This window comes from Lotus japonicus, chromosome 2 (assembly GCF_012489685.1).
Source record: "Lotus japonicus ecotype B-129 chromosome 2, LjGifu_v1.2".
In the NCBI taxonomy this organism is placed as follows: Eukaryota; Viridiplantae; Streptophyta; class Magnoliopsida; order Fabales; family Fabaceae; genus Lotus; species Lotus japonicus.
The window spans coordinates 49,883,074-49,895,053 of record NC_080042.1 but is presented as its reverse complement, the minus strand read 5'-3'; the positions used below and the strand labels follow the sequence as shown (position 1 = coordinate 49,895,053).

The 11,980-nt window shown below is 43.5% G+C and overlaps 1 non-coding gene across 1 annotated transcript; it reads left to right on the top strand.

Annotated features, from left to right (window-relative positions):
• Window positions 1-5,357: 5,357 nt before the first annotated feature.
• LOC130741534 (small nucleolar RNA R71) lies at window positions 5,358-5,464 on the top strand. Its single transcript, XR_009020428.1, has one exon. It is a non-coding gene; the product is annotated as a small nucleolar RNA R71 (small nucleolar RNA).
• The last annotated feature ends 6,516 nt before the right edge of the window (window positions 5,465-11,980 follow it).

Here is an 11,980-nt window from a genome sequence, read left to right as displayed (position 1 = left end):
GCATGTTGTAAGTGTCGTTTGACAATCCTTTGGGTTTTAATTCCATACATCTTTGACAAAAAAAAAGGCCATGATTGTAACCGTAGATGTGTTACTCACTTGTGAGGGATGCTTCTCAAGTTATTTTCTTTCAATTAAGTTTCAGCTTTTTGTTTTATAAAAAAAAACTATTACATATTATGTGACACTACTTTTATTTTTACCTAGTTGAACAACCCATTGCACGGGGACCTTTGTCATCAAATTTGTGTACTGTTATTTTAAAAAAAAAATATGTAATTACACAAATATTATTGTAAGAAATTTTTAATTGCACAAATATATAATTTTTTTATAAATATATATTTAAAGTATTTTTTACAGTGCAAAAAAAATTTTGTTTGTTTACGGATGTTATATATTATTATTTTCTAAAAAATAAGAGATATTAATGTTAATTGAGAACTTCTTCAAAAATAAATATTAATTGAAAACCTTACATATTTACATGTTTTAAATATTATAAATATTTAAGAGTTTAAATATGCATTTATCTATCTCGTAAAACCTTACATATTTCTTTATAATGCACATGATTTTTGTAAAAAAAATAATTAGGGTAAAGTAAAGCTTCTTTAATCATAAAGTTATATTAGATTGATTGAAACATCAGGAAATAAACTCTCCTCAACCCGTGCATGGACATAGTTATACAAAGGTAACATTGATATATAGTTTGTCGCCACATTAGCAAATGTTCTATCCTATATAGGAACATAGAGATAGGGTATAGTACCTAATGTGAGAGGATTGCGATGTGAAAATCTTAGAGATGAAAAGTGTAACCGCTTAGAGAGAGAATATAACTGAATTTTAAGCTTGTTATTTCTCAAATGAGCTGAGAGTCCTTTACAATTGGTAGTCGCCCCTGTTGGTCAATCCGCAAGTGTACGGAATTCACCCGGTTTTAATTTATCGAACCACAGGGAATTGGTGTGGCAATTCAGTTTAAGCCTCGAGTTCACGGTAGGAAAGCGAGTAAAATTCAGATTTAAAGGTTGATTGATTGTTGTGATACTTAATTAGAAAGCTAACAAAGATAAGTGTGTGATAATCAATGGTGAGAATGCCTTGGGTTCTTGCTTGACTAATTCAGTTCTAATCAACCTATTCTATCCACAAAACTTCGAGTCTCTCCTTGATGTTCTAGCCTAATCAATCATCTATCGATGCCTCGCATAGACAATCCTCTCAAGCCAAAAGATAAGCACAATTCCTTGATAACCTAAACATTTGCTAAAGGCATTAAGCATGCAATTCAGGCTAACAAACTCCAACCCTTCCTCTATTCCTAGTAGCAAGTATAGAAGAAGTAATCCCACAACAAGTCCCTAATCTATAACAAACTTCCGTTCTATTATAGAAAATTATAAAGCTAGCACATGTTCTAACTTGAAACATAAAGCATGGATATGGGATTCAAGGGTTTACTCAGAGGATTCATGAACAGAAATAGGAATTAAGATTAAAACATCATAAGTCTTACAAAGAACCCAAAGCAAAAGGGTTTTTAGCCAAACATGGCTATGAAATCCATACAAGAAGGTAAAGATTAAACCTGAAACATAGGGCTTAGAGAAAGCTCCTCAAGCTCCAGAACTCAAACCCTCTCTTCTAACTTATGAAAATATGATAAAATGACAAAAGGTTCCAAGAGAAATGTCTAAAAACCAATTTATAGGCAAAACAGGCGAGTCTGGGCGCTCAGGGGCCGATTCAGAGCGCCTGAGCGCCAATTCCAGCTGAAAACATGCTCTTTGGAAGGTTCCCAGCGCCTAGGCGCCAATTCCAGAAGGCTCAAAAAATATAACTAGCGCCTAGGCGCCAATTCCCAGCGCCTAGGCGCTCCAAGCTCGCTGGAAAGACTTTTTAGCTTCTTTGTAACTCCTCTTCAAGCCTCTTTAACCCCTCCTTCAATTCCATGGTTCTTGGCCTTCCTTCTCCTTCAGTTTATGATCTGAAAACAAAACCAACAAGCCAAGAAAAATATCCAGAAGCTCAAAGAGCTCATTAGCAAAGAGGACCCTCAAATAACATAAGAAAATCATGCAAGTCCTAAACTTACTTAAAATGCAAGAAAAGTCCCTATAAAACTACAAAATTACCAAAGCAAAGTAAAAACACAAATAAAGATAAAATTGCATGAGAATGCATGAAACACTACATGAGACTCAACAAAAAGACTCGAAACAAACTAGGAAATGGCCCTAAAAACACTACTAAAATAGGGTCATCACACCACTATACTCAACGACAGCTCGCCCTCGAGCGTAAAGAACACTCGCTTGCCCTCAAGCGCAAGAAATGCTCCCAAACAAGTGCTCTCAACAAGGAATACTTATCACAAAACCGGGGGATTTAGCAACTACAGCTGGTTCCAAAAGAAAAACACAACAATCCACTTCATACAACTTTTAGATAAAGGAGAGTGTAGAGTCCATCATGGGAAGCATATAGATCTAAAATTCCTAGGATGAGATATATATTAAGTGCACTGAGCACACAAGCAAGTTCACAGGTCCTGAATGTCATTCACTCAATAGCAACAAAGATCAAACATGCAAAAATTCAAAGAGACTTCAAAGGGTTGAAATGTTGGCTTGGTGAAGTACAAGGTGGTTCATCCCTAAGGAAGGCTAGGCTTCAAAACATATTGAGTGTGGTCCAATTTGTAACCCCCGGAGCTTTCAACAACAAACCTTTTTTAGCACAAGTCTCTTGACCCCTTTTTCAACTTTCTTTTCTTCTATTTTTTCTTTTTGCAACTCCAACATTAGGAGTCTTTTTTCTCTTTTTCTTTTTCTTCTTCATCCTTTTTTTTTTACACTTGGGGCAAGAGACATTTCCAACTTTAATTACTAGCTCCAACACAATGCAAGGACCAACACTCCCCAAAATCCAACCTATCATCCATCCCAATCATTTAGCTAACAAAGAAATCTTCAATAGGCTCAAAAAGGACAACTAGGGACAAATGTTCAAGCCAACAAACTCTGAAGCTAAAAAACCTACAAGTCTCGAGAAAGGTGCAAGTATCACAGAGTATGCAAAGAGTGAAATCAACACAGAACCAAGAAGTACAAGTGAGCCAGGATCCTTCAGAGAAATTTTATGGTGAAGGGTCAAAGATGGATCCTTATGGACTCACACCAACTCTATCCTTAAGAAACACTCGCAAAACCAAAGTCTCCCCCTCTCTTCCCCAAACATGCAATCACTCATCCCCAAAAGAAAACACAAGTATTCACAAAAACATTTTCAAAACTAGCAACATGTTATAGAGCATAACTATGGGCAAAAACATGTGAGTATAGGGAAGTAACGACCAAAAAATGACTCTAACAAAACAATGATGAATAAAAGAAAAATAAAAGCTACAAAAGAAAAATATGCAAAAATGCATGAGCTAAACTAAGGGAAATAGTTTACCTTCTTTACCAATTACCATGGAGGCCTTAGATACACCTCCTTCTCCAGAATTCAGGCTCTCATTCCCTGCAAAATGCAACAAACAAACAAGAAAAATAAAACAAGACTTGGGTTGTCTCCCAAGCAGCCCTAAGTTATAGTCCTAGGTGGACTCTCCTTCCTTTGATGTTAGGAAGGAAATTCCTTAGCATCACAATTCTTACCACATGAGCAAGGTAGGAACCTTGCACAAAACTTTTGGAAAATCTCCTCCCAATAGAGGGTATCATCTAAACCATCATACCAAATCCTTGCTCCCCCTTTCAAGGAGTGAGGGAAGAGCTTAATCATGAGCTCATCACTAGTCACACCTTCCATTTTTACAATGTGACTAGCTTGAATGAATCGGGCCATGTGGTCTTGGAAATTCTCCTCTTTAGACCCCCCATACTTGTTTTCACTAACAAGCTTGATGAGAGCTTGATTAAGCTCAACATCTTTTTCACTTATCTTGGGGGTCTCCTTTGAAGACCTAGACAAGCTTTTGATCATATCACAAACAAAACCATCATTAATGTTAGTTTGCAAATTAGGATTGAAAACCGAAAATCTTACCTTGTCCTCACCAACTCTGAGAATGAGCTGACCCTTATCAACATCAATCTTAGCCCTACCAGTGGCGAAGAAGGGTCGGCCTAGAGTGAGAGGAATCTTTGCATCCTCCTCCATGTCCAGCACCACAAAGTCAACTGGGAACATGTACTTATCAACCTTAACCATCACATCTTCAATGATCCCATAAGGTGTTTTTAGGGATCGGTCTGTCATTTGTAAGGAGAGCATGGTCGGGGTGACCTCACCTAAGTTCGGCCTTCTAAACATGCTAACCGGCATCAAGCTGATGCTCGCTCCCAAATCACACAAGGCTTCAACAACAGTCAACCCCTTAATCTCTACTGGGATAGTAAAACTCTCGGGATCCCTTCTCTTCTGAGGCATTTTTCTTTGCAAAATAGCACTACACTCCTCGGTCATCATGATAGTTTCATTAACCTCACTCAACTTCCTTCTCTTATTTAAAATGTCCTTCATGAACTTAGCATAGATAGGCATTTGTTCCAAAGCATCGGAAAAAGGGATATCAATATGGAGTTTCTTAAAAACATCCATAAATTTTGAAAACTTTTTATCCAAATTCTTTTTAGCCAATGCTTTAGGAAATGGAACTTTGCTAAGCTCAGGAATTGGATCATTCATCACTCTAGTTTTAATAGGAACACTCCTTTCCTCCTCAACTATTTCCTTACTTTGTTTTTTTGACTCATGTAACACTCTCCCACTCCTAGTGGTAACAACAGCAGAATTTTCTTGTTTAGAAAAAATTAACGAATCGGGAGAAAACTTACCTTGAGGTATCTCGGCCATTTGCTTGACCAGCTGGCCAATTTGACTTTCCAAGTTCTTTATAGCCACCTCTTGGCTCTTGTAGTTGTCCTTAATGCGGTTGATGAAAGTCTCAACCAACTCCTCTAAACTCTTTTTGCCACCATCATTTTCACCAACTTGCTCTTGGACTTGTTGAGATAGTCCAAAGCTTTGACCTCTGAAACCTTGATTATTCATGGTACTCCAAGAGCTTGTCGTAAGCTTCCACTTCAAACTTACTCCTTCGTTCGGAGATTTGCTTATTGGAGGCCAAGAGCTTGTCGTAAGCTTCCACTTCAAACTTACTCCTTCGGGTTTGGCGATCATTTTCAGAGTTCATGGCTCTCGCTGCCATCTTTTCTATTAAGTCATAACCCGCTCGTGGGGGAAGAGCATCGAACTCGCCATTTGAAGCCGCATCTAGGCCAAACCTCCAAGAGTATTGTAGACCATCATAAAATGTTGCAACCAATTCAGCTTGGGTGAGATTGTGTTGAGGACATTTCCTCAAGAGCTTCTTGAAGCGCTCCAAAGCTTCATAGAGATTTTCTTCAGTGGGTTGCACAAAATTCATGATGTCTTTTTTCAATTTCCTCAAAAGGGCTCTTGGGAAGAACCTTGTTGTGAACTTTTCCGCTAAGTCTTCCCAAGTAGTGAAGATCCCTTGAGGTTGAGAATTCAGCCATTCCTCAGCGGTGTCCTTCAAAGAAAATGGAAACAAGCTCAACCGAATTGCATCCGTTGGAACATTGTTCACCCGGTAAGTGTTACAATTCCGGATGAACCTCTCCATGTGAGCATGTGGATCTTCCAAAGTACCTCCACCGTATTGGTTTTGGCTCACCAAGTTGATGAATGCCGGTCACAACTTAAATTTTCCCACTCCCTCGGGAAAGACAATGCTCCCGGGATAGTCATAACTCATGGTCGCCGAAGTGAGTTCCCGAAGAGACCGGTTGGCATTCTCAACTTCTTGTTCACATAATCGGAGGGTGATCCCCTCTTGGAGTCTTGCCTCGATATGGGCTTGCATCTCCTCCTCTGTCATATGGCCACCCATGACGGTGTCTCTCTCGAGAGCAACCTGAAAGTGTGACACTCAAACAAAGAAAGATTAGTAGCACCAATTCTAGACAAAGAAAAAAAAACAAAAAATAAAACCACAAACTAAAAACTTAAAGCAAAAACCACAAACAATTCCCCGGCAACGGCGCCAAAAACTTGTTGGTCAATCCGCAAGTGTACGGAATTCACCCGGTTTTAATTTATCGAACCACAGGGAATTGGTGTGGCAATTCAGTTTAAGCCTCGAGTTCACGGTAGGAAAGCGAGTAAAATTCAGATTTAAAGGTTGATTGATTGTTGTGATACTTAATTAGAAAACTAACAAAGATAAGTGTGTGATAATCAATGGTGAGAATGCCTTGGGTTCTTGCTTGACTAATTCAGTTCTAATCAACCTATTCTATCCACAAAACTTCGAGTCTCTCCTTGATGTTCTAGCCTAATCAATCATCTATCGATGCCTCGCATAGACAATTCTCTCAAGCCAAAAGATAAGCACAATTCCTTGATAACCTAAACATTTGCTAAAGGCATTAAGCATGCAATTCAGGCCAACAAACCTCAACCCTTCCTCTATTCCTAGTAGCAAGTATAGAAGAGGTAATCCCACAACAAGTCCCTAATCTATAACAAACTTTCGTTCTATTATAGAAAAGTATAAAGCTAGCACATGTTCTAACTTGAAACATAAAGCATGGATATGGGATTCAAGGGTTTACTCAGGGGATTCATGAATAGAAATAGGAATTAAGATTAAAACATCATAAGTCTTACAAAGAACCCAAAGCAAAAGGGTTTTTAGCCAAACATGGCTATGAAATCCATACAAGAAGATAAAGATGAAACCTGAAACATAGGGCTTAGAGAAAGCTCCTTAAGCTCCAGAACTCAAACCCTCTCTTCTAACTTATGAAAATATGATAAAATGACAAAAGGTTCCAAGAGAAATGTCTAAAAACCAATTTATAGGCAAAACAGGCGAGTCTGGGCGCTCAGGAGCCAATTCAGAACGCCTGAGCGCCAATTCCAGCTGAAAACATGCTCTCTGGAAGGTTCCCAGCGCCTAGGCGCCAATTCCATAAGGCTCAAAAAATATAACTAGCGCCTAGGCGCCAATTCCCAGTGCCTAGGCGCTCCAAGCTCGCTGGAAAGACTTTTTAGCTTCTTTGTAACTCCTCTTCAAGCCTCTTTAACCCCTCCTTCAATTCCATGGTTCTTGGCCTTCCTTCTCCTTCAGTTTCTGATCTGAAAACAAAACCAACAAGCCAAGAAAAATATCCAGAAGCTCAAAGAGCTCATTAGCAAAGAGGACCCTCAAATAACATAAGAAAATCATGCAAGTCCTAAACTTACTTAAAATGCAAGAAAAGTCCCTATAAAACTACAAAATTACCAAAGCAAAGTAAAAACACAAATAAAGATAATTTGCATGAGAATGCATGAAACACTACATGAGACTCAACAAAAAGACTCAAAACAAACTAGGAAATGACCCTAAAAGCACTACTAAAATAGGGTCATCAGCCCCCTATTTATAGGCTTGGGGTTGGACCTAGCGCCCCTAATCGTCCGTGGTGGGTCAGTTGGGCCTCTCAGAGGAGGCCCAAACTCTCTGGCTCACTCACCGCCCTGAGGCAAGCCCCCCTGGGCGAGGGCTCCTGGGTCTCGCCTAGTCTACAAGTCCACGAGACACCGAGCTCGAAGCATGAGAGCTAAGAGTGCCTTAATAATCAAAACTAACAAATGTCAAAACCTAGTGATTAAGAATGATTGCCAACATGACATAGTAAGTAAAGCTAAAGCCAATCTCTAGTTCCCTTCACGAGCCCCTCCGAGTCCACGAGTCCACAGGTAGGCTTGTGGCGACAACACCTGGTTCTCTCGCCCGACTACAGCTGCGATCGCTATAAGTCACCGTGGCTTGACGCGTGTAGGCCACTTGTATCGTACTGAAGAAGTGCGAAGGTCAGTGAATCTACATAATCCCAACTGCTGCCCTCGAAACGTCCCCTCCAATCATGATAAAGCCTGTTAATTTGAATTTTAAACCAATCAGCTTCAGCCGTTGTAACTTCCCATTTAATGTGCCGCTCCCACTTCCCCAAAATCCCTCAATTGTAATCATTCCTCTGCCATCATGGTGCACGATTCTCCACCATCTCCCCACGTCCATCAGTAACCATCCACAAAATTCCTCCACGCGTCTCCCCTCAACAGCCATCCCCTTCCTATAAGGACGTTATTACCTCACCCTTCGCTTCTTTTACAACCTCAACTCCTAGCCACCCTCTTTGTTCAAAATGGCCCTTCGACAAATTGCTACTCCGGCACCGACGACGCTTCTCTTGCCTCCCCCCAATCCGGTGAGTCTCTAGAACCTCGAAAGTTGCTTTCATTTCTTCCCTTTCACCGCAAACTTTGCACTTTCCCCAAATGGCATCAAGACGCCGAACCAGGAGCTCCTCCCGTGGCACTACCGTCGTCACCCCTCTACAGTTCGTTCCTCCGGTCGACCTTCCCCCTTCTCAGTTCGTTGACAAGGAGGACATTACCACTTTCCGACTTAAGACCTGGGAATCTTTACCATCCTCAGCCCTTAGGGATCTTCCGGCCGGAACAATTCCTAACTAGTCGTCCTTCTTTGAGCAGTGGAAATCAGTTTGTGACCTCTGTTTGAGGTCCGGTGGTTTTTTCCACGAGAAGTCCCTTGACAACATCCTTCACTACGGCGGCTGCTCGGCTTCCGAGCGTCCTTGGCTTCGCCGCCCTTACTGTGACGTGAAAGACCCTCATTTTTTCTATGTGCATGAGTACATGTTTACCAGTTTGGGGATCCGCTTTCCCCTTTCCCCCTTTATTTGCTCCGTGCTGCGCAGCGTAAACGTCGCCCCGTCCCAACTTCACCCTAACAGCTAGGCCTTCCTACGGTGCTTCGAAATCCTCTGCGACGCAATCCAGCAAGAGCCTGAACCCTCTCATTTCTTTTACTTCTATGGTGTGGCCACCCAGCCATCGCCCCCTCGCAGCTAGGTCTCCCTGGTAGCCAGACCCAACCGCCAACGCTTCAACCCCCTTTGGGTTACCGTTGCGGACGACCTCGCCCGCGGGTATTTCAAAATCGTGGTCTCCCTCGAATATCCCGAAATCTTCACTTTAAGGGACGGCACCGCCCGCTTCCCTTTGTACTGGACCAAGGAGGCGTCCCAGATAGTCGACCTGCCCGAGGGTTCTCTAACTCCCGAAGCCAAGACTATTATCAGCTTCCTAGCCAGACTTCCGGTCCTAGACCGCGTCCGAGTGATTGGTAAAGCCAAGATTTCGTCAACTCCTGCCTATTTAGGTTTTCCGTCCTTCCCACGATTCGTTCTTTGCCCTTCACCCATTTTATACTCTCTTCAATCCTGCTGACTTTTCTTTGTTGCTACTTGATTCAGGGAAAATGAATTTTACCAGTGCAGACCTCTTGGCTGCTTTCAAGAAGAAGAAGGACGGCCCATTTCCCCCTCGTGTCAACCTGAAAGGCGACAAGTCACCCTCCCCATCTCAGTTAGGGGGCGAGGTCAGGAAACAGGCGTCTCAGAGTCCTGACAAAGAGGCCTCTCAACTGTCTCCCAAGAGGCAACACAGCTCAACCACCGTTTCTCCTACTGGAGGGGAGAATGTCCCGATTTCTGCCTCCAGCGAGCTCGGCGGACTTTCCAAGACAGTTCCAGCTCCTTCGTCTGACGTACGGGGCGAGCCAGTTAATAGGGCCTCCGCCGGCGGGATTGTTGCCCTGCCGCACGCCGGGCAAAGCTCAAACCCATCTGCGGGTTCAACGCAGCCGCCACCCCTAGGTCACAAGCCACTCCAACCCTTGGTTCCTGGTAACCCGGGGATGCCAATTACCCTCTCCTTCACGTCGGCGCAAGCTGCGAGGATGAATGATGTGGTTCAAAGGCAGGGCTTAGACAGAGTGTCCGAGTGCGCCTTGGCAACAGTGCTCCATGCCTTCCATCGCTACAAGTGGGCCATCAAAGATTCCAAAGTTTTGCGGCAAGAGGTGGCCCGCCTTCACGCTCTCAACTCTAAATCTGCTGAGGAGCGTAAGGTACTCCTGGCCAAGCTAGCTTCCCAAGAGGCAGCCTTGGTAGAGCAAATCAAGCGGTCTGAGGTTAGCCAGGAGTTCCGAAACAAGAAGATCTCGGAACTGGAGAATATGTTGGAGAAGTGCAAACAAGAAGCGCAACTGGAGTCCAACACAAAGGAAGACTTACTCGCCTCCAAAGACCACACCATTTCTTCCCTGGGTGCAGAACTTGAGACCCTCCATGCAGAAATGGTTAAGAAAGATGAGGCTTTGGTCGCTACAAAAAACCAAGCTCAATCTGACGCAGCAGCCCTTGAAGAGAAACTGAGATCAGATGTGGCGGCAGCTGCTGTCTTTGAACATGGTCGCGACTTCTTTCATGCCAAATCCCAAATTCAGTGCCTCCACTCTCAGCTGGATCTTAGCCACATGGGGGCGTTCAAGAAGGTCACCTCTACCGGATTGGTTGGTCCCGAGGATCCTCCGGGCTTTGTAGCCGAGCATTTCCTAGGCGATGAAGATGTGGAGCAGGACAGAAAACATTAATATCCCTTAGATTAGTTATATAATAGCAATTTATTATTATTATTTTGAAGGACAACGCTTGCAATTCTTCAGTCTTCTTTTAACGAGAACAGTTGTTTTGACCGCCCTTTTTCCCCTTTTGCGCGTCGCCTCGCCATGTTTTGCTGCTTGTTCGTTCGTTTTTATTTTTTGTTAAAAATGCCTGAATTTCTTCTTTCAACAATCATGAGAATGTGCTGTGGATAACTAAGACATTTGCTCAGTCTTGGACTGAGGCTTTGTTCACACACTTTTCCCGTAAGATCAGGTGTGGCCCCACCAGCCCTATTAGGCGGGCACTTACGGTGGCTCGGGACCCAATGGCCATGTGGGTTGCCCAAGGCTTAGCCTAGTTAAAAATGCTCGCCCATGTTTTGGGGAGGCTTGTACTCGCCTATATTTCGGGGAGGTTCTTGGGATAAGAAGTTTATCCTCACACATCGCCAACGGGTGGCAGCGGTCCACGCCGGACTTTTCGGAGCGATCCCCAGACATCAAGGTCGTGTTGGGATCGCCACCTTCAGGGAATTTTTCCCACCGGGCGACCGTTTCAATTTAATTGAAAGTTCGGAGTATTACTGAGAACTAGATTTTACACTTGAGGGATGCCTCATTAAAATCTTCTGTGGTGGAGAAAAAGAGTGCATCTTTATTTTTGTCCTAATTCTTGCTTTTTCTCGCCGTGCCCCTGCTCCATCTTCTGCCCACCCCGATCAGAGCCCCACGCCGAACACCCCATCCTTCAAACCTGATGTGCTTGCTTCCTCCTCTTGGCTCTTGTGAGGCCATTCCCTTCGCCAGGCCGCCCCGTGGTAAAGAGGATCCTCTTCTAACTGGCCTCTTTGCTTGTCGCGCTTAGCTGGCCTTGAAGGTTTAAAAACCGCTTATCCCACTGGCCTCCAGTATCTCACCTTTCCCTTTTTCTTGCTCTCGCGGCGGCGCGCTCGGTTCCGCTTTCGCCCCTTCTCTAGTTTGCCCTGGGGTTGCTCAAATGCTCTCCATCTGTTCTGCTCGACGCCTCCCTGTTTTAGATTTGCTCGAGCCACATCTTGCGTCACCACCCCCTTTTCTCTGCTATCCTCCTGGCCTGTGCTTAAGAGAGCTGGCTTCCTAAACCTAGGAAAACCCCAGAGCGTTGCATCTTTCTGACTCCAATTAAAGAGGTCAAATTGTCCTCCACCAGTTTCTCTAAACGCTTCTCTTGGCTAGCCGTGAGCCTGGGCTCAATCGCCAACACTCCTCTGCTAAATTTGTTCATTTCCAGGTCCCCGATTATGTTCTCCCTGCGTTCCTCAGCATGGGCATCAGTGAACTACCCATCTCTTCCCGTCCTTAGTCTCTCGCTCTATCGAGCAACCATCTGCTCCAATCTCCCTACACTGTTTCGCCCTTGGCCTTGAAAGCCCTGCT